We start from the raw sequence: 20,841 nt of genomic DNA on the forward strand, positions 1-20,841 counted from the left end.
TGCCATTCCTGACCAACACTGCTGCCTAATGTAAAGTGCATTGAAAACGTATTTAAACCCCAACAGTTCTCACACATGCTGTCCTGTAGAAAACCAGAAACTTTAGTGCATATAATAGTTTCAATATTTTTTCTGTGGGATTAAATTGCATACGGATACATTCTTACTTACCAGTTAGGTGCCATGAGCCTACATGCAATTAGTTAAGGTGAATTTTATTAAGGTGCATCAAAGTGAGGCCACAGAGATATTTTTATTTTTAAAACACTTACAAACCCAAAATTATTTTTGCTTCCATTTGTTTATTAGCTCCAAGTTTGTGCAGCGAAACAAACTGAAAGGTGTGGCTGTAGCATTACTGATGAATATTTGTAAATGTTAATGCATTGTGATTCCTATTGGCTGATGATCAGCCCTCATCAGCCAATAGACCTTGGTGAATGAAGGCCAATCAGCCAGTTGCTAATGATTGGCCCTCATCAGTTAAAAAACCCCAAACATAACAAAACTACTTTTATGATTTATCTGCCAAATATAGTTGATAGTAATCTGTTTATCAAAACAGTTGACTGTTTTGATAATCAGATTACAGATCAGTTATTATCAGAAATAACCGTTTCTGACTGGTTTCCGATTGGTCAGACTGAAACCAATCCGACCAATCTAATCTAATGATGATTAGACTTTCTGGAGATTTTTGAATACATAAAGTTAGAACATTAAAGAGTATTATAACAAATGAAATTTGTTTTTTTGTTTCTGATGCAATTTTATTTTATAAGAGCTTCGAAGTGTAACTAATCTCATAGTAAAAGTATAATCATGCAATTTTTTTTTTTTAAATCCCAAAGTGGGCGGAGCCATGGAACATTCCTCCCCGCCAAATGTGGGGATGAGAGGAGAAGGTTGAACAGGGGAGTGGTCAAGACGAGGGACACCACTGTTGCCAACATAGACCCTGCAGTCTTTTTCAAACCCCTCTAGCTATTTTTCTACCCCCAAAATAAGCGACCAGCAACAAATCTAGCAACTTCCTTCTCTGTTGTTGGGAGAGTTTGGCAAAAACACGTGAGATCACTCACTGCTCTGCAGGTACGGTCCTGACTGAGCGAGAAGCGAATGCTGTTGTGAGCACCTCCTGCTTCCTTTGCACAGTAGTCAGTCTCAACGCCGGCATCTACTAAACTGTACAGTTTGTATTCTGTGAGAAAATTTAACTGCAATAGTCACCCTTGAACCTGAAGAGGGCAGCACTAAGACAGTTTTAGGTAAAATATTGCAGAATTAAGTTTCAATGAAAATTTGCATAGACAAAGTAAAGGTAGCATCCGCCAGGACCAATTCACAGAATTTAGCTAGTCTTTAAAGCTGAAAGTCAAGCGCGGCAAGTGCTGGCATTAATTGTTCTCTGGGATTAAATGAAGTATTTTCGAATTGAACAGAATTAACTCACTTTAAAAATGTCAACACTTATCTTTTGTCTGTTGTACCACAGCAAAACCCCGTTTAAAAGATCGCTCTTTCCCACAAACGGAACGTTGCCACTGCCCTCTGCTCCAAATCGAAATAATTAATGACTGCTTACCGAAGGACGCCTAGGAGAATGTGTTCAATTCTGTTTTCAAATTATATTTATTGAAACAAAATATGCATTAGCTTAGATCAGTAGGTTCAAGCCTTTTCAAAAGAACAAAGATCATAAAATGCCACGCAAAATTCCAAATACGCATCTTCGCTTTGGGCTGTTACTTTAAACCTTAGATGAAACCAGAATAGTTGGGTTTCATCATGAACTTGAATAATTTTGACCTAAAGGCAGAGTTCTAAAAATATACCTACAATAGAGTCACTTTAACAATGCAAGTACAAAAATAAGACAATGACCTTTTAACATTCCTACCAAAGTTGCAGCTATATATAAATTACAGTAGGAACCAAAAAGAGAGGAAACAAATCCTTGTGACGTAACCATTCGGTTTTAGCCCCGATATTCGCCTCGCAGCCGTCGTAGCCAGATGGAGTGTGAATTACAAGCTGCTTCCACCCTCAATGTTGGCGTGTGTGTGTGTGCGTGGGTGTGTGTGTGTGTGAGTCTAAGTGTGATCCCCCTCCACCCAACCACAGACCACAGATCACATCAGCCCTAAACACAAGACTGCAACCGAGCTAATGCTGCTGTTGAATAATAAAAAAAAAAAACTAAACACACACACACACACACACACACACACACACACAGAAAAGCATCACACACACCCTTTTTCCATTCCCTTTCCATCATCTGTCCAAACACTATTTGGTTCGGACTCACACACATTATTATGACTATGATTATTATGATTATTATTATTATTTTTATTTCTTTTATTTAACCAGGTAAACCCCGTTGAGCTCTAGATCTCATTTGATCAGCGGTGGTGTCCTGACAGAGATACACAGTCAACATGCATTAGTAAGCTCTAGAACTAAAGTGTAATTCAGACCAGGAGGTTTGAGCACTGTGTGATTATGCAGTGCAGGAGGGAGAGGAGGAGTCCAGCTGACTGGAAAAAAAAAAAAAAAAAAAAAAGACAAGAGGGAGGAGGGAGAGACAGGTAGGGGGAGGGGCAGAGAAAGGAGACACTGCACTGAGCTCATCGCTATTCAAGAAAACCACCTTAATAAGGAAACTGAAGCTGCTATATTGAAAGACCACAGAACGTGAAAGGCATTTTCCTGAAAGAATCTCATTATGCTCTAGATTATTACGTCTTGTACAAAATTAGCCGTTTGAAATGTTCGATCCTCTCATTTAAAGAGTAAAACATGTTGTTTAAATTTGCGTCATAATTCATGTACACCGAGCCACAAAACAATCCTTTTCATATTGGATTTCTCCAAGGGGTGATCTGTGTCTCTGCTGCTTGATACCGCTCCAAAAGGATCGAATCAAACGGCTTCATTTCTGACCAAAGAAGCCTCGGGTTATTTTCTACATAAATATCGCAGCATGTTTTTTCAGTAAAATGTAGCTACTTGTTGTCTACATTGTTTTTTTTTTGGTATTTTCCTTTCAAGGTTTGAGGAAGAGGGACAATTTCCAGTAACGCTACCGTACGATGACTCAGCAAAACAGTGGGCAACTGTGTACACCAGCAGAACCGGCAACAAAGTTCATCAACACTGGTGAAACCAGTCCGACCAGTCTTCCTCTGATCAGCCATCATTTGTGATTGGGGTGTTAGACACTGGGAAATCTGACAAAAGGTGTTGCTCTATTCAGTCTATAAACTTAACAATGTACTACAATACAGTGTTTTTTTTTGGTTTTTTTTTTTTTTTAGATGAATAAAAATTAGAATAAGGATATGGATAAATGTTTTGATGAAAAAAATGGAAACATTTTATAATTTCCTGCTAAATTTAAAAACTAGTGCCTCCATCAAAAGTGCTTGTGACGCTTAATTTGTTTCACACCCTGGAAAAATAAATCAGAATTGGTCAAAGCTGGAATAGGTCCGATTTCAAAGTAAAAAGGGAACTCGGTACACTAAACTAAAACTCTAAAGGTCATAGTGACGGTGACACAAGGGATTTGTCTAGTCTACACCACACGCAGTGGGAAAAACATGAATTTACCAGGTACCAACTGATTTTTCTTCACTTCAGTGGAATCTGTGACAGTAAAAATCGATCCCAAGTATTTTGCATATGAGCTCTGCTATATTACACTAGAATGTGCATTTATCATAGCAGATTGGTGCCATGCCAAGCAAGTTGTGCTGTATGTTTTCTAGGCTTAGCTGTCAGAGTTGGCTTGTTACAATATGATGGCTCTAACAACTGAGAAAATGTATTAAATACTTCCATTTAAACCCTTTATTGATCATACAACTTAGTGTTTACATTTCCATCCTGATAATCGCCTTTATTTATATGTATACAACTTCATACGGGGGCGTTCTTTGACAAGAGGTTTCATCTTTTTTCTTGACTCGTGTTTGCTTTTGTCGGTTCAACACTTCTTGCAAAAGATTTTGTGGCTTGGTTTTCCATTACTGCACTGACTGGGTGGTCAAACTGTAAACTAAGTCTTACAACTTTTGTACTTGTTTCTTAATTGGTTTCAAACATCCGAGTGTAGAGACAGACCAACGCCGTTTGGTGCCTTGGCTGATTTCAAAGGGGCTGCATGCTGAGCGCATTACTGACTCACCTGGAGCTCGTTATTTTCTGAGCAGCAAGCAGATTGGTAAACCACTATACATCATCTGGGTGCTAAAATATTTCCAATTCAACAAATAGCAACCAGCCAAATTTATTAGCTAGCCAGTATTTTTGGCCCAGTTTGACAGCTAGCTGGTTAACATACACTCGCAACTTGCTGTTTTTAAGGTCTACATGGCATTGGTATTTCTCTTAAATTGACAAGGGTGGAAAAAAATTCAGATGCTGCACGTCAAAATATTGTTACAGAATGGTCCGATTTGATTTTTAGTCATTTGGCCAAAGGCCAGAGCAGCAAGAGTTTGAGTCAGTCAGGACGAGAATAGAAAGGAGGACATTCCTGAAGAGCCTTAAATACAGCCTGCAATCTGAGCTTCCCCAGGACAAAGAGTGGCAGGCCCAACAATAAACACTGGGCCACCCAAAACAAAGATCACACAAACTGGGGAACACGTATATGACTCAATCCCCTCAAGAATGAACATTTAGCTTACGTATTAAGTTCTTTGGTTTAAAAATTATACCCCAAAACAAAGGTATATTTGCAGCCCATACTAAATTATAAGCCATCTGGCCTACTTTAGTAGACTAGTATCATGTATTTACCACAACCACCACCACACACAGGGAGAACCCAGACAAGGTAATAAAACGACAACAAAATAAAAGGCGCTAACTGGAGTCTGAGAGATCAAGTGCAAAAAGCCAACAAAAGAAAAAGAATGACTTCCTCTTTTCTTCAAAGAACTTCTCCACCTTCTGCGGAACATAAAACCATCCAGACTCTGAACAAAGGGCCTCCACAGACCCTCAGCCTCCACCTTGGCTAGCAGGGACATTTTACTTTGATTCCCGGTTCTGTTGAAGTCAAACAGCAACTTGAGTTCCCGTTGGTTGGCCGACTTGTTGGGAGTTATATTTGCAGGGCTATCATCCTTTACTTTACAACGCGTACAATAAATAGGGGCCAATATGTAGGACTATAACTGACTAAAAGGAGAACGGTGCTTCTAACTTTGGGAACGACTGAACCAGTTTTCTACACTTGAACAGGAACAAAAGCGGATCCATTTTTAACAAGTGAGAAATGGTTTTATGATCATGAACTAATAAAGGAATAAACATGGCTAATTTAAAGTAGACCTGAATTGAAAATTTTACAAGAAGCAATTCTGGCCAATAAGAGCAAGAAGATAATAGCTTTCCTACTGAATCTTATGTGACTACCTGTATCATTTACATAGAAGTGATCTAAATTAATCTCAGTTGTGTTGTTATACAGTCTGCTGTTGTCTTAAATCTTTAACTTGTAAGTCAACAAACACAATGGACAACCATTCTGAATCTGTTGTAGCTTTAGTTGTCCGCATCGTTGTGTTTGTTAGGTACAAGGACGGATTAATGGTCAAGCTCTAGTCCTATTAGTATAATTATTTTTGCCACATTCTGTGTCCCACATGCTTCTGGAATGTTATGTGTATTCACTGGGGATGTTCATTTAAACACACACATGTGCAAGACGAGCGTGCATCAGCAGAGCAACCGTGATGAGATGCAGTTTCGCATTTTCAACTGAAACGCATCAAGTTTCCGTGTCCTTCCACTGGTAGAAAAATGACTACACTGATTTAGAAATACAATGCACAAAATTATGTCTGCTTATGGGGTTTTCCTCTAGTAATGTGCATCTTTTGTTGGAAAGCAGACAATAACTGGCGCAAGAGGAGGAGGAGCAGGAGGAGGATGGGTAGGACGTGCGCCACAAACGACAAGAACAAGTCAAAGATGGCAGACGTGGTAAAAATACTTTTTCCACAGCGTTACCGGACCCTGAATCTGACTCGTCTCGGAGGAGTAGCTTCAAAAACTACGAGGAACATTTGTTTCAAAACAATTACAGATGACATTTACCTTAAAGTACTATTGTAAATATAATATGTAAAGGTTTATACATCTCCTCGATATTTTGGAGTCTAGATATTAAATTCTTAGCACAGTTAAACTTCCTCATTGTCAATATAGTTACTTTATAACAGTAATACTGGTGCCAGTTTACAATAGAAGTGAGTGTTTAAAAAGTTATAAAGCGAAATGTCACACAAAAAAACTTTGTGAAGGGTAATTTTATGTTTTGTTAGGAATAATATAGAAAATGCTGTTCAATGCTCACTGCTGAGACGCCGATTGATTGTTGAGTACATCTGCTTGCTGCTTGGCAGCAATAAGCCTCACTTTTTGTTCGGTTACAAAAGTGCACAGTTAGACAAGGAAGGTCATTATTTTATCAACTTAGCTCAGCTGGCTAATATTATACTTTGTTCATCCCGATAATTCATTGCACTGCATTGCATCAAGACAGAGGAGTGAATCGTACAGCCTTGTTAGAGTTTTTTTTCTCTCCTTTGTGTGTCTGAAAGGAACTGGGTCCTTGTCAGTGGATGATATGCATCGAACCAGCTGCAAACTGGAGAAGACACAGTGTCTGCTGCAAAACTCCAAACAATGTGGAATTTGTTCATATGAGGACGAGAGCTCACAGATGTGGGTTTTATCTAAAAAAAATAAAACCACAAGTTTTAGGGCAAGGGTTAGGGCCAGGGTTAGTGTAGGTCGGTAACAGGAAAGTCACAAATAGAAACCAATTTTCTATCATTTAATTAACCAGTAGAAATGTCTGCCCGTGTCTTCGGTCACCTTAGATTCACCTCAACCGCAGGAAAACATCAAATGAATCACCAGAGTTACAAAAATATAGCAAGGAAACAAGCTAGTGTTAGTGCGCTGCTAGCGTGGCAAAGATCCTCTATGGAAGTGAGATGACAGTTTACAGCACATGTTTTGTAGCCATATGTACCTGGTCAAATGTTACTATGGATGTTTCAGATGAAGATTATATCAAAAGAAAACCCTACCACTAATTAAATGAATAAGACCAGAGTGAACATCTAAATGTTGTTGTTGACAAGTTTATGTGTGACTGTGTTGTTTAATACATACAATATTATACACATCTGAGGCAAAAAAAGCTCTCTGCTCTTTAAAATATATAATTAAGAGAAGGTACATTTAAACTTGGGAAACAAACATTTGTTCTTCTAAGATTAATAAATGTAGAGTAATTGGAAGCTCAGTGAGAAGATCTAAAATATAATTGACATATACCAATAACTATTTTAGTCAAATTCAGCCACAACTGCTAGCTAAGATACTAAGCTAGCAATACCGTACCTGTTGTGACAGCATCAGGTATTTCCTGCCGATCCTACTTTTAAGAACCACAGAAAAATCAGAGAAAAATCACAAATGTTGTTTTGTTGGAGAGTTTAAATGTTTGCTTGGCAAATCGGAATAAATAGAAAAACTAGTAAACAGCAAAAATAAATAAATAAATAAATAATAAAATTTTTAAAAAAATCTGAAAGGACAAAGCAAAGGAACAGTGTCAACATTTTTAACTAAATCTATTACATGTTCTCAAAAACACTATTAAACTTGAGTCAAAGTGCACAGTACACAATAAAATGCGTAACATCTAGCTTCTTCTGGGAATTTCATGTCATGTTTTTAGTTGTAGATAAAGTTTTATGTTTCTCAGAAAGCTTGACGGCTTGAGGAGTTTCTGAAATGCATCAGGATGATGTCAGCTTCATCACCTGATTTTTGAGATAAAACAACTTTACAAGTGTTTTACAAAAACACTTGTAAAGTTGTTTTTATTCATGAACATTTATAATCTCTGACTTAAGACTTTGTCATGGAAAAACAGCAATTGGTCACTGCGGTTAACAGAACTGAACGGTACAATAAAGAAAAACATTTAGTCACCTGACATTAGGTTTAGTTTGTTTTTTTTGTTTTTTTTTTCTAAGGTTTTGTTGGCTCTAGTTGCCTTTATTTGAAAGTAGCCCCACAGGAAAGAGGGTAATGACATGCGGCAAATGTCGCCAGAACGGGAATCGAACCTGCGACTACCGGAACGAGGACCAAGGCCTCCATATGGGGGTCGTGCTTTGGCCCTGCACTGCCACGGCACCCCAGGTTTATGTTTTTTATAGTAATTTTCAAATGGTCACATCAAGCATCTATTGTTGATGAATCATCTTTACATTTTAGGGATTCTTGTGGTAATGAATCATGCAGACAGTAAGGGACATGACTAAATGCCAATGTTGTCACTTACAAAGACAAAGCAGCGATTAAAGGTCCACATATCTGGGCATTAATTTGCTTATGGTGTGACTGAGAATATAGAATGACATTTCTCCTTCTGCACATTTTGAAAGACAAAATGAAAAAAATAAAAATAAAAAAAATAAAAAATCACCTGTGGCGGTGAAGTAACACAAAATTAGCACTTAAACAATTAATTGGATTAATAGTGATTAATTGATTAGCAAAATAATCAACTTGTAATTTAGTAATCAATTAATCGCAAAGTATTCGCCGGTATTCGACCGAAAAAAAGCTTTTTCCTGAAAAAAAAATTCAGTGCAGTACTTATACAATATATATATATATATATATATATATGTGTGTGTGTGTGTGTGTTATGCATTTAACATGTCTGTAAATATGTTTAAGCCAAAACTCCACAAGACGCATTGTTTTAGCGTTACCTGTTTCAGATTTATTAAAGAAATGGTATGTAATTGCTTTTTAGGCAGTAAAATGTATATTTTTTTTATCTAAAAAAGGGAATTGAATTTTTTGTTTATGTGCATCTTCTAATGTATTTCTAAAATGATATAAAAGGCTTTAAATGTAAATTCTGCAGAATGTGGCTTTTTTTTTTTTGTCTGACTAATTGATAAATAGTCAGAACAATCGGTAGATTAATCGAATGCTAAAATAATTGTTAGTTGCAGCCCTACACAAAATAAAGACAACTCTTTAAAGAGATCTTTATAAAAGCTGTGTAAAAACAAAAAGCCTATATTCAGAGGTATGGCTGAGTGACTTTTGCAGACTTTGGGAGCTATGGGAATTGAGTTTCACTTAAAGCTAAGCCTGTGACGCAAATGTAAGAAGAGGATGGGAATGTAGAGCGATTTGCTCTACAACACACTAGAGCCAATTGTAGAAAAACTACAGACAATAGGAATAAGAAGGAAATTTGTTAGTGATTCATAGAAAATGTGGCGAGACAAAAGATATACTTCAAAGCAAAGAAAGTGTCCTCCTAAGACTCTTGTTTCCTCTTAAAAAAAACACACCTTCCCCACCTTGCTGAACACACACAAGGGCTTTGACAGCCTGCTTTGCATTTCTCAGTTTTTTTTTTTTTTTTCCCTTCCCACAAACTGCAAGGTGTGGAAAACCTAGGGAAAATAAAATGAAGGTGAGACATTGCAGATTCTTCATAGGGTGTCTAAGAGTGCGCCACATGTGCACTGCCAACTATCCATCGTTAAAATCAACAACAAGAAACAAAAAAAGAGAACGAAATGGGGCAAACACTGCAGGTTTAACACAACTGGGGACGTGGAGCTACCATCCAAAGTAGACCAAAACAAAACAATTTAAGAAAAATGCATTGTGCTGTGATGGCACAAAGCTAATATTATGGAAATGAGTTCATCAATCAATGGGGAAACAGCTTTTTATCAGAGGAGCCCGGGTCTGATCAGCTTCCAAGCTGCCCACTCTGATAACACACAGCACTCCTCTTCTAGAAACTACAGTGATCCAACAAACCTCGTGAAAGTGCGAACACATTTCAGCCGCTGCAATTAAACTGAAAATATTTTTAGCTGTGGAGCAGAGAAACAAAAGGATTTTGTTTTGTACACGTTTTAGCTGCGCTACTGTCATAGTTTCTCCCCACCCCTCTCTCCTCTCCTCTCCTCGCTTGTGCCTTTCGCTTTTCCCCTCCCCCTTTTCTCTTCCTCCAGTTCTCCCCGCCGTCCCTGTTGGATTGGTGGAGTAAACACAGGAAGAGAGCGGGCTCTGTTCCACCACGCCGGAGCAGAGCCTGGGCGTTCCTGCAGTGCCGCTGCGCCGGGGTCAAAAGTTTACCGTGGTTTTCATTTCACCTTTCCTCAGCCAATCACAGCGCCAACACTGCAGCGCCTGAACTCTGACCCCGGCAAAGAATTCCACTCAAAAGATGGTCTGACGCCAGTTTCACAACTTCGGCCCCTCCCAGCTCCCAGCTCCCTCCTCCCCGAACTACTCCTTTTCTTTTCTTTCAACTGGCCGGTTTCGTGTGTTGACAGAGGCTAGGTGAAACAGAATCCACAATCGAGTTATAAGGGGAAACAGAGAGCAGCAGCTGAAAAGCGGCTTTCACGTCCTGCTGGCTTTCGCCGGGCCATGGGAGATTTTTGCAGTTGTCGAAACGCCAAAGAGGAGAAAACGCACGGAAAATTTTACTCGTCACGTGCGGATGTTTTACAGCCCGTTACATAAGGAATGACAGCATTTTAGCTGGTTTCCATTCCAACTGGGCCAATTTTACAAGCCTCACTGTATACAAAGAGTTTAAAAATTAACAGATTAAGCAACAAAGCTCCCCCTCCCCCAGCTGTTGCTGCATACTGCCAATCAAGTGACGTAAGGAGGGCCACTGCACCTTTCCTTCCCTCTCCGACAGTAAAGACAAAAAGGACAGATTGAATGCAATATCTGGCAGAATGTGACATTTCTGGCGCTGCGCATTAAAAATCTGCTTGGATGAACTACACTGTCCTTTATATGCCAACATCTGATTTACAGCTCAGACACAAAAGGGAAAGTGGCCGAGACACCATGATAAAAAAAAAAAATCAAACAAACAAAAAATAAATAAATATAACCTCTGAAATTTCACATGGTCTTAAAAAAACAAACTTGTCATTTTTTCTTTAGTTAATATGTTGTCGTTTTTGAAGAACTAAAAATAGGTCTGTCACAATAATCAATAAATAAATTAATTGAATGATAAATTAGAACAAACTCAATAATTTCCATTGGTATAATTTGGCGTTTATCTCTTTTGTTTCTCTCTTTTTACCAAAAACTGGATGTCTTCAGTTTGGTGCTTTGGTCTGAACAAGTCCTTTTTGTGAAAGACAATTTTATTTAAAAGACTTCAAAATGTATTTTATTTGTTGTTTTGTTTATTTATTTTTTGCTTATTTAAGGTTTATTGATCTTTTAGAATATGCTCTTGCATCATTATTTTGCCATTGCCATTATATCACTTAAAAATGGTCTCAAAACAACAATATTATTGTTCTTTGCAATAACTTCTGGAACGATTTATCGTTCAGCAAATTATTTTTTTTAACATATCTGTATCAGTCTGATAAATAAAACTGGGTCGATATTAACAACCGATACTTCACTCGCGTTACCATTTGGTTTTGGAGGAGAGGAGGTTGTGGTATTTGTTTGGTCATGTGACAGTGATGCATTGTGGGGAGTTAACTGAAGCAGATAAACAGTGGTGAAGTCGTCGAATGGTGGCAGTAAAATCTATATGACATATCATATTGGTTAAAATCAGTTATCAGCCGTAACAGCAATATTTATGTCGGATATCAATTATGCATGCGCAGATATGAAAATTTAGGCCGATATTGAAATCCGATATCAATATTGCTGTTATGGCCGATAACCAATATTTACACCGATATTCACATTTCTCTACCATTTTGACACCTTTGGGGAGAAAAACAAAAACAACCAGGGAAAAATAAATATCGGTTGCTCATATCTGCCAAGTTTTATTTTATGTCAAAAAAAGTTACTAATATTTATTAATCGCTGAAACTGATGTTAGTGCTCATATATCCTTCATCCATAACAAGAATATCTCCTCAAATTTTCCCATATGTGCTTCCCTTGTTAGAATATTTCTAAATATAATAGAAATTTGTCTATATCTTTACTTCAATATATGCATCAAAGCCAAAATAACAAACTAGCATGATACACAGAAAACATTAGCAACATTTTCAATAAGTTGCTTTTTTGGGCAGCAGAATAAAGAGAAATTCCTTTTAAGTTTTCAATTTTGGCTTCAATTTTTCGCTGCATACACCGTTATATTTTTCCTCATGGTTATCATACAATGACAATCCCCTACCAGGCTCATCATGCCTAGATGCAACATAAACCTATGTTTTGTTGGCAACATATAAAAACTACCATTTTTGTATGTTACTGCATCGATAATATTTCACAAAAATAAAGAGTGGTCAGATGTAGGGTGACCAACAGAAGACTTAGGAATCTTGAATCTCTTGAGAGAGTACGCTGCGTCTCCTGGGAATGTGTTCAAGCATTGAATCAGAGCTGCTCAGGCCGACTGGACACAAACACACTCGTAAGGCACGTGTACAAGCAGACACACGCGAGCCATAATCCAAGTGTGGGTTTGTTTTTGTCTTTGTGACACTGTACGCCGTTCCATCTGCTGAGTGATTAAGCCTACCTCTAATCAAGCCGTTGGCGCTTGTAGGGGAAGAGGCAAAGGACAACGCAGAGCCAGAGCACACTGAACAACAAGACAAAGTCTTACTCCTGAGAGTTCTCAAACTTTATACTTTTCACTCACATTTTTATTTTTGCTTTATAAGAAGCAAGTTATGTGTGTGGGGACGGTGCTAGGAAAGAATGCAGTTAAACATTTAAAGTTTAATTTATCATTAATAAAGCTACCACAGAAATGCATGTCTCATTTCTGCTGAAAGATGTCAAAAATGTTGCTTCTTCCTCGTAATGATAAGCGATAGGAAGAGTAGCGACTAACATTATATATTTTAACCAAGGCCACCTGAAAGTAAAAAAAAACAAACATATTTGGAGACAGTATGAGAATTAAAAGAAGAGAGGATAAAACTATTAAAATTTTGACTGAAGGATGATCAGACATTTGCAATGCGACCAAATGCCCACAGTTTGATGTCGACTACATCAGGAGGCTAAAATACTTTGAATGCACTTCTTGGACACAGGAATGGCCAAAATTGCAGGGAAAACATCTGAAACTGGTCAGACCATCTCTAATAAAGCTGAGGAGAAAAAAACAAAAAACAAGCCCTACAACTATTAATAAAACACTTCAGTTCAGATCATTTTCTCATTTTAATTGAATATTTTTTTTTTTTTTTTTCAATGGTCCGATGGTTAGGCATCCAGAAATAAGCAATAAATCGCATAATAAATTAAAAATGAACTCGATCATTGCCATTTTAATGTTTTCCCTTTTCTCTCTCTCTCTTTCTACCAAAGACTGGATATAAAAGTCTTTGTTCTGGTGCATCGGTCTCAACTGGCCTTCTTTTTTGAAGGACAAGTTTGCTTACACAAGGTTCTGTATTTATTTTATTATTGTTTTGAGTGTTTTTTTATTTTGGATACATTTAAAATGTCCTCCAGTTCCAATGTCAAATGTTCACAAGAAATTTAAGTTTATTGATTTTGTATTGTAATGGTATTACAACATTTCAAAAGTTGACTTGAAAATGGTCTCAAAACAATTTGATAATTTATCGCAATAACATCCTGGACAATCTATCGTCCAGCAAAATGTGTTTTTGTGAAAATCCTGCCAACGATGCTGAAATTCATAAAAACTGTTTCCACCTAAACAAATTTTAGAAATAAATCCCTACCACAACAACCAAAAAATAGCGGATACACTAACATAGCAACCGGATGATGAATTAGGTTGGTTTGTCTCTTTAAATAATGGCATTTTCGGGTGACCTGCTGATTTAATGGACCTTACTACAGGGGCCGCTTTTCATTGGCTGATGCCCATTCTACATAGTAAGCTATGTAAACATGACTCTGTAGATGCAAATTTCACACCTTGAAGCCTGTCTACTACGGTTTCTCAGTCACAATTTGCTTTCATGTTCAGGTAGATCTGAAATTTGGTTTGATGATCAAATATGATCAATATGCAATATGTACTGTATCTGACACACACTAAAGATTTTATTTTAGCAGAAAAGGCTTTGGACTAAACTGTTACTCGTGTTAGCCACTCTAGCACAAAGTACAGCTGGTCAATCAACCATCGCTGTGTTCAGGGAAGCGCTGATTAATAATCCAGAAATAAATATCAAGCCTGGAAACTTGATATTGTAACGGACTGGATGTTTTGTTTTTAACGTAATCTTTGCTCGTCTTACGGGGTGCAGGCGGTTGCCACGGTAACAGGTGTGCTTAAACTACAAAGAGAGAGACGGAGAGTAAAAAGGTACGAGTGGTTTTGAGTTGATCACCTGTTCAGGTTAGCTGTTCGCTGTAGTTTCTAAATGTTGGACTAATTACCTCGTTCGTTTGTGACTATACATCATTCATAACAAACATCAAATAGAACAAATATATTTCATAAAAGTTTAACAAACAAATGGCTTCTTTACCGTAACAGAGCTCTTTGGTTCCTCTTATCAGTCTGTAGCTTCTCATATTGAGGTCATCAAACCAAATTTCAGATCTACCATAACTGACTGACTGACACCTGCTGGCCTCAGGTTTGCAACCAGCTTGTGACTGAAAAACCAGTAACCTCCTCCCAGATGATGACATGAACTTGATAGTTCCTCTGTCCATTGTAGTAGCTGATATATTGTGAAAATCCAGTAGAAATGATGCACTAATGGAGTCATGTTTACGTAGAAACAACGCGCTGCGAGGCTTTGTTTGTGAGACTTGCGGTCACGTGGGTCAGTTGTGGGCGGAGCTTTGTAAAGGTCCATAGCTTTGTTGTAATCAAAAGAAGATCAATAAGTAAACAGCTCCAATGATATAATTTAGGCTGAGGACTGTGTTACATTTAGTGGTTGTGTGTGATGTGAAGCAGAGTTATAAACAAAGAATGTGGATCAGCTGAAATTTCTGTTTCAATCTATTAGTGTTTGGGTGTATTGATCATGATCCCAAAGATCAAGAGAAATAATAAAATAATTGGTCTGAAATGTCTGCACTTGTAAATATCAAAACAGGTCAAAGATGTGTGCATCGGATGGCCTTTACTTAAACATAAAGAAAAACAATCTATTCCACAGGATAGCCAGAATGCGCAGGTGAGACCTTGAAAAGACTTTTATAGAGGTGCTAATTGCATCGAGACCCTCACTTCTTCCATTATTGCTGTGGAGAAGAGATTTTTTCTGCGAGGCAACAGCAAACACGCATGTAGAGCATAATGAGCCTGACGGAAATGGTAACGATAAGCAGTTGTGAAAGCTGGACCACCTCTCTCTTAAAAAACAACAAAAAAAAAACAAAGATTTATGTCGGACGTTTGCGAGTGTTGTTTGCTACTAACTCAAAATGATTTCAAGTTGCGTTGCGATGCCGCAATGTCAAGAAGCAAATGTTTGCTATTCTATTTTGGGGACAACAGCGAGCTCCAGAGCAGCAACCTCTTGATGCGAGGGGTTGCCGTAACAACAAGCCTCATCAACAGTGGTGACTTCACCAGGCAAGCAGAAGAACAGCTTAAAAAGAGAGAGAGAAGGCGAGAGAGAGTTAAATTTTCCACTTCATCCAGAGTGAAAATTAGAAACAGCCCAATCAAGAAACGAGTGCTGTAAATTATGAGAAATATTGCCTCGCCTGTGTTGACATGCTGTAATGCTTCTGGAGCCTTAAATGATGCTGCATTTATGACTTAACTCTTCTATGAACTCGAGCCTGCAATAAAGCAAATCTGCAGAAACGCATTAAAATACATTTTAAAAATTGGTGTAAAAAACCCCCCAAAAAACACACAAAGGAGCTGAGCTGAGAGCGAAAGTCTGCAAGGTCGCAGCGACCCTGGGGTTGTTTCTGAAATGAAAGAAAGTAGAGTTTGAGTTGTGGACGAACCAGGAGACTGTGTCCGTACAGTCCAGGCTTGCACACTTGAATATCTTCTTACAAACATGCCGCTGCGTCGCTGTGCCAACGGCAGCTGCTATACAAACCCTGACTCAGCCTGAGACCGCTCTCCCGCCGCCACAGAAATTCGACTGAATGCTTCATTTTGGAGATGCAGAAAGAGTAACAAAATGTAAACAAGACCAAGGAGCGTTCTGACGCTGGGACATTCTGAGGACAGTAAACGAAACATTTTCCGACACCCTCGAAGTAATTCAACTCGACGTCAAACCTGAGCTGCGTCAACAGTCTCGATTTGTGTGATTTCCTTACCGTTTTTTCTCCCCAATCCAGAGCTAAAACATTCTCCTTGAACTTTTTCCTATTTTGAACTTGTAACTAGCGGTTATTTTAGCAAATGATTATTCTATCAATTGTTTCAGTTCTCCACTAATATAAGTAGAGCTTAAAGAAAATTTTACATGGTTTTAATATGACTTTTTTCTTTTTAATAATTAACGATCTGAGAAGCGTGACCTATGTTTGTATTTAGCCATGCTAAGTCAATACTTTACTGTAATTACACCTACTTTGGGTTGTTTCTCTAACAAATTTGTTTTTCGGTTCACTCAAAGTTCCCTCAAACTAGATGGAAAGCTTCTAAGCAGCAGTTATCAAGTCTGGACTTTGACTGGGCCAGTCTAACGCATGAATATTAGCACTGGTGATATGCTAAGTGTTCTGCTGGAACAGAACACTTAGCATACCAGTCGCTTTGCTACAGTCTGTTTTTGTTCAGGATTTCAGTGTATTTCATCCATCCATCCATCCATCCATCCAGTAACCCAACTCTGTGTCAACATCTCATCCCCGAGTTGTGCTTCTTGGTCTTTATAATGCTGGTTATCCATCACGGTTATCCAGCAAACCTCAGTCCTTCACAAAACATCTTTGTTTCTACTGGGTTTAAATTCCAAACAAGCACACTCAGAAATTTGACTTCTGAAGGTAATTTGTTGTGCAGAATTAAGTTTTGGCCGATTGGAGCAAAGGATGGCCAACAAAACAAAGCACACACACACACCAGACTTCTCCAGATCTTTCTTTATGAAGATAATCAAGACCAGGTTTTATGCCATATGCATTACTTCTATGTTTATCGTATAAAAACTGTCAACAAAATCAAATAAACTATGGTTTGGGTTAAATTATGGAGGGTGCCAAATTACAACAGATAACTTAAGTACTTATTTAAAATATAATTTATTAAAACAGGAAGACGGGAATCATTTCTTAAGAACAAAATTATATAAGACTCAATTACATGTATTGACTTCATTTTAAAAACTATATATAATTAGATTATGATTTAATAAATTGTATGTTCCTGCACTGAAGCACGTCATGGATAAATTAATGAAGACTATCTTCAATAGAAACCCTGACATCTGATTGGCTGCTTAAACAGCAAGTCGAGACAACTTCTTCCAAGTCTGCTATGACTGTGGAAAGTATATCAATAACTCCAATAACATAATTAATTAAATAATTAATTATTAAATTGTGACAGAGGCTCACTAAGAGTTTGTAGTAAATAAATTACAGCAATTTATTGAAGTTATTTTCAGTCTTCCAGTGAAAATATTGACCCAGAGTCCTAGCAAACTAGGAAGATGTTGTCTTGACCTGCTGTTTGAAGCAGCCAATCAGACATCGGGATTTCTATAGAAGCTGTCCTAGTCCCGCCCACTGACTTTGATAGGTGAAGTTTACCGTTTATAATATTCCATGATGTGCCTGAGCATAGAAACATGAAATAATTAAACCATGAATTATGTATAGCCTTTAAAATTAAATCACTATGTTTAACCAACACACACATAGCGTGTTATTTCTGAATTTATGACATTTAAGTAATTATTCAAGTTATTTATTTATTGTAATTTGGCACTGTTCATTAACAATATAAACTTTTGTAAGGCAGTGTACATTCCACCCCCCCCCAAAGAAAACAATAACCCTATTTAGGAAGTGCCATGTCATCCTGGGGCATTTCTTCAACTGGCTGCACTTGACCTTATTTCCCATTCTTACAATGTGAGAAGTGAGAGGACCAATAGGAAGAAACTCTTAGCTGTAACAATAACTGTCAATCTCAATTAAGAAAACTTTTTTATAAATCCTTTTTTAATTTAAAAAAAAAACAAACCCCAACAACTTAATGTGTGGAGGATATTTCAGAGTTAAGAAAAAGTTCAAAGAAGAGTTCATCCAGAATACAATCCTTTTTTTCTGTGCTTGCTAACCAAACTCTTTCCTTTAAGTTAAATAACAGACAGAGAGAGCATCTGGTAGCAGTTATCTCACAACCCAAACTCTTTTTTTTTTCCGGATCTGCTGTCCTTCCCCAAAGCATTTTCTTATAAAAAAAAAAAGGGGGGGGCGAGGGGGTCTCCTAAACAAAACACAAACAAGGCCCTGCTAACATTTTACAATACTACCCAAACTCAGAGAGGTCCACCACCCCCACTGGCTTGTTCAGGTGAACCCGCTTTACGAGCATTCTTCAGATTGGTGTGGGAGGGGGGTGGCAAAGTTAAAGGGAGAGTTGAAGTTAAAGAGGAAGGGCAGAAAAGGGAGGGGATGGAGGGTGGAGGGGGGGACAATGATGTTGACACTCCCTTTCCCAATAAACCGTTTCCCCTCATCCAATCGATGAGGACTCGAGCACGAACCGTTCCATCTCCTCGCTGGTTATAAACTGGAATTGGCTCCAATGATTGCTTCAGGCTGCCTGTTTGGTTTATAGGAGCGAGCGAGCGAAGTTCACATATGGCTCAGCTGGCCTAACACTTTTTTACCCCACAGTTGAAGGAGAGGTTACCGGCGGGTTGCGGGGGGGGAGACGAATGAGATGCGACTTCTAAAACAGTCAAAAGTGCAAACTAACCTCGCTTGACTTGGGTCTGACCAAGACGAGGTTCTGGTCTCCGTTGGTCTCAAGCCCATATACTCTCTTGTTTTGGGTAACATGGCAAAATAGTTGAGCGGTGGAAACGTGAATGTCTTGTTTCTATATTTAGCCCGAGAGAGAAAAAAAAAGAAAAAAAAAAAAAAGCCAACCAACCTGTTGAGTTTCACCCTACCGACGCGCAGCGCTTTTCAGATGCATACGGCTGCACAACTGACCTCCACATGAGTTGGGTAAATAAAACATGCGAGCCGACTGCAAGAAACAAAGTTAATCTGCACTTGGTTTAAGGTAATAATCCAACCAACAGTGGGAAGACACAGCGAGTACCTAGGGAAGCTTATCTGTCAGCAGAAACCGCTTCCCTTTGACTAGCTGTGCGCTGCCAGGACTAGTGCCTGACAGAAGCAGCATCAAGACCAGGGAGTCATATTTCAACTTGGGAGGGAAACAATCAGGCTGTCCTTTCAGCTCCATGACATCAAGAGCACTCTCACAGCCACCGTTCAGCTATCGGGCTATTCATTTCCAACTTAAGTCGCGCCGCACGATGACTTGATGGATTGACAGACCAGACAGACGGACGCTCAAAACCAAAACCATTATTTCTGCTGCACGGTTTCTCTTAGGGCACACTGAGGCTCGGACTGATGAAACATTTAAAGAATGCGTTCTATTCAGAAAGCAGAGGCAAAAAAAAAAAAAAAAAGCCACTCGACAAAGACGGGGCAGTCATCAAGAAGGCATGCAAAAGACGAGCTCCCCGGCTGTTCGTCTTCAAGTCATGAAGGAACGCTGGTGATTTTAGAAGGATGTAGTACAGCAAAAGTAGTGAAAATGTTTTAAATGTCTAAAACAAACTTTCAGCAGAATTGGCGATTATCGCAATGTTTAGAATCCTTAAGAAAAATAAGTATCATGATAAGAGTAGTGATTTATTGTGACAATACTAAACACCATCAAAAAAAAAGAAAAACTACCCATGTGGTTATTCTTTGAATCATATCTGAGGGCTGCATGATGTTAGAAAACCCCCGTTAAATTAGGACTGCAATTAATAACTCCTTTAGAAATTGATTATTCCAGCAATTCATTGGGTAAAAAATGAATTTACAGATTTTTCATTTAACCACTAAAGACTTTTTTAATACAATATTAGAAATATGTTAAAAGATTAACGAACCAGTGCTAACCTCACCATGCAGGTTCAGCCCAGTGAGGAGCTTTCGTGCTCTCCTCGTAGTCAAGCTGCACGCTGGTTTTATATTATTTTATTAATTATCTTTCCAGTTACATGATGCATAAAACTATATCAAATGCTGTGTCCACTTAGTCAGACAGAGTTAATGTGCGCGTTGATCAATGTTTTTTTGTTTTTTCTATCCAATACAAAAAGCATGGCTTCTGCTTATTGTATTAGTTTGAAACATTTAGAGTAAAGGTTTTCTTTAGGGTGTCTCAGGCCATATGAATAGCTGATGTGGACTTTAGGAAAAAAGTGTCCTAAAGTGTCCAGTTGACACTTTAGGAGCTTGTGTCCAGTTGACACTTTAGGAGCTTGTGTCCAGTTGAGGACACAATTTATTTAATTTTTTTTTTTTTTTTTTTTTTGGACAAGTTAGGCGTTTGATATCATCAGAAGCAATTTCCTGATTCAACCAGTGTTTCAAAACTGATACTCAGCAAGTACAGGCAACATCTGAAGATTTTGAAAATGATGAAGGATAATTACAGCGCATAAAAACTGATGATTAGATTGGAATTGAAGTTTAAACAGTTTCTTCTGCTGTTGGTTTTAATGAGAGCTGAAATAAATCCTCCATTTCTGTTGGAATAGATGACTGAACACAATATCATGAAGTCTT

General features: G+C 38.1%; 1 protein-coding gene across 2 annotated transcripts in view; it reads right to left on the bottom strand.

Annotated features, from left to right (window-relative positions):
* LOC122834318 (nuclear receptor coactivator 3-like) overlaps nt 1-20,841 on the bottom strand; it is a 43,316-nt gene that overhangs the window by 17,449 nt on the left and 5,026 nt on the right. The window lies entirely within an intron of this gene.

The sequence above is a fragment of the Gambusia affinis genome, linkage group LG07, assembly GCF_019740435.1.
Source record: "Gambusia affinis linkage group LG07, SWU_Gaff_1.0, whole genome shotgun sequence".
Classification (NCBI taxonomy): domain Eukaryota; kingdom Metazoa; phylum Chordata; class Actinopteri; order Cyprinodontiformes; family Poeciliidae; genus Gambusia; species Gambusia affinis.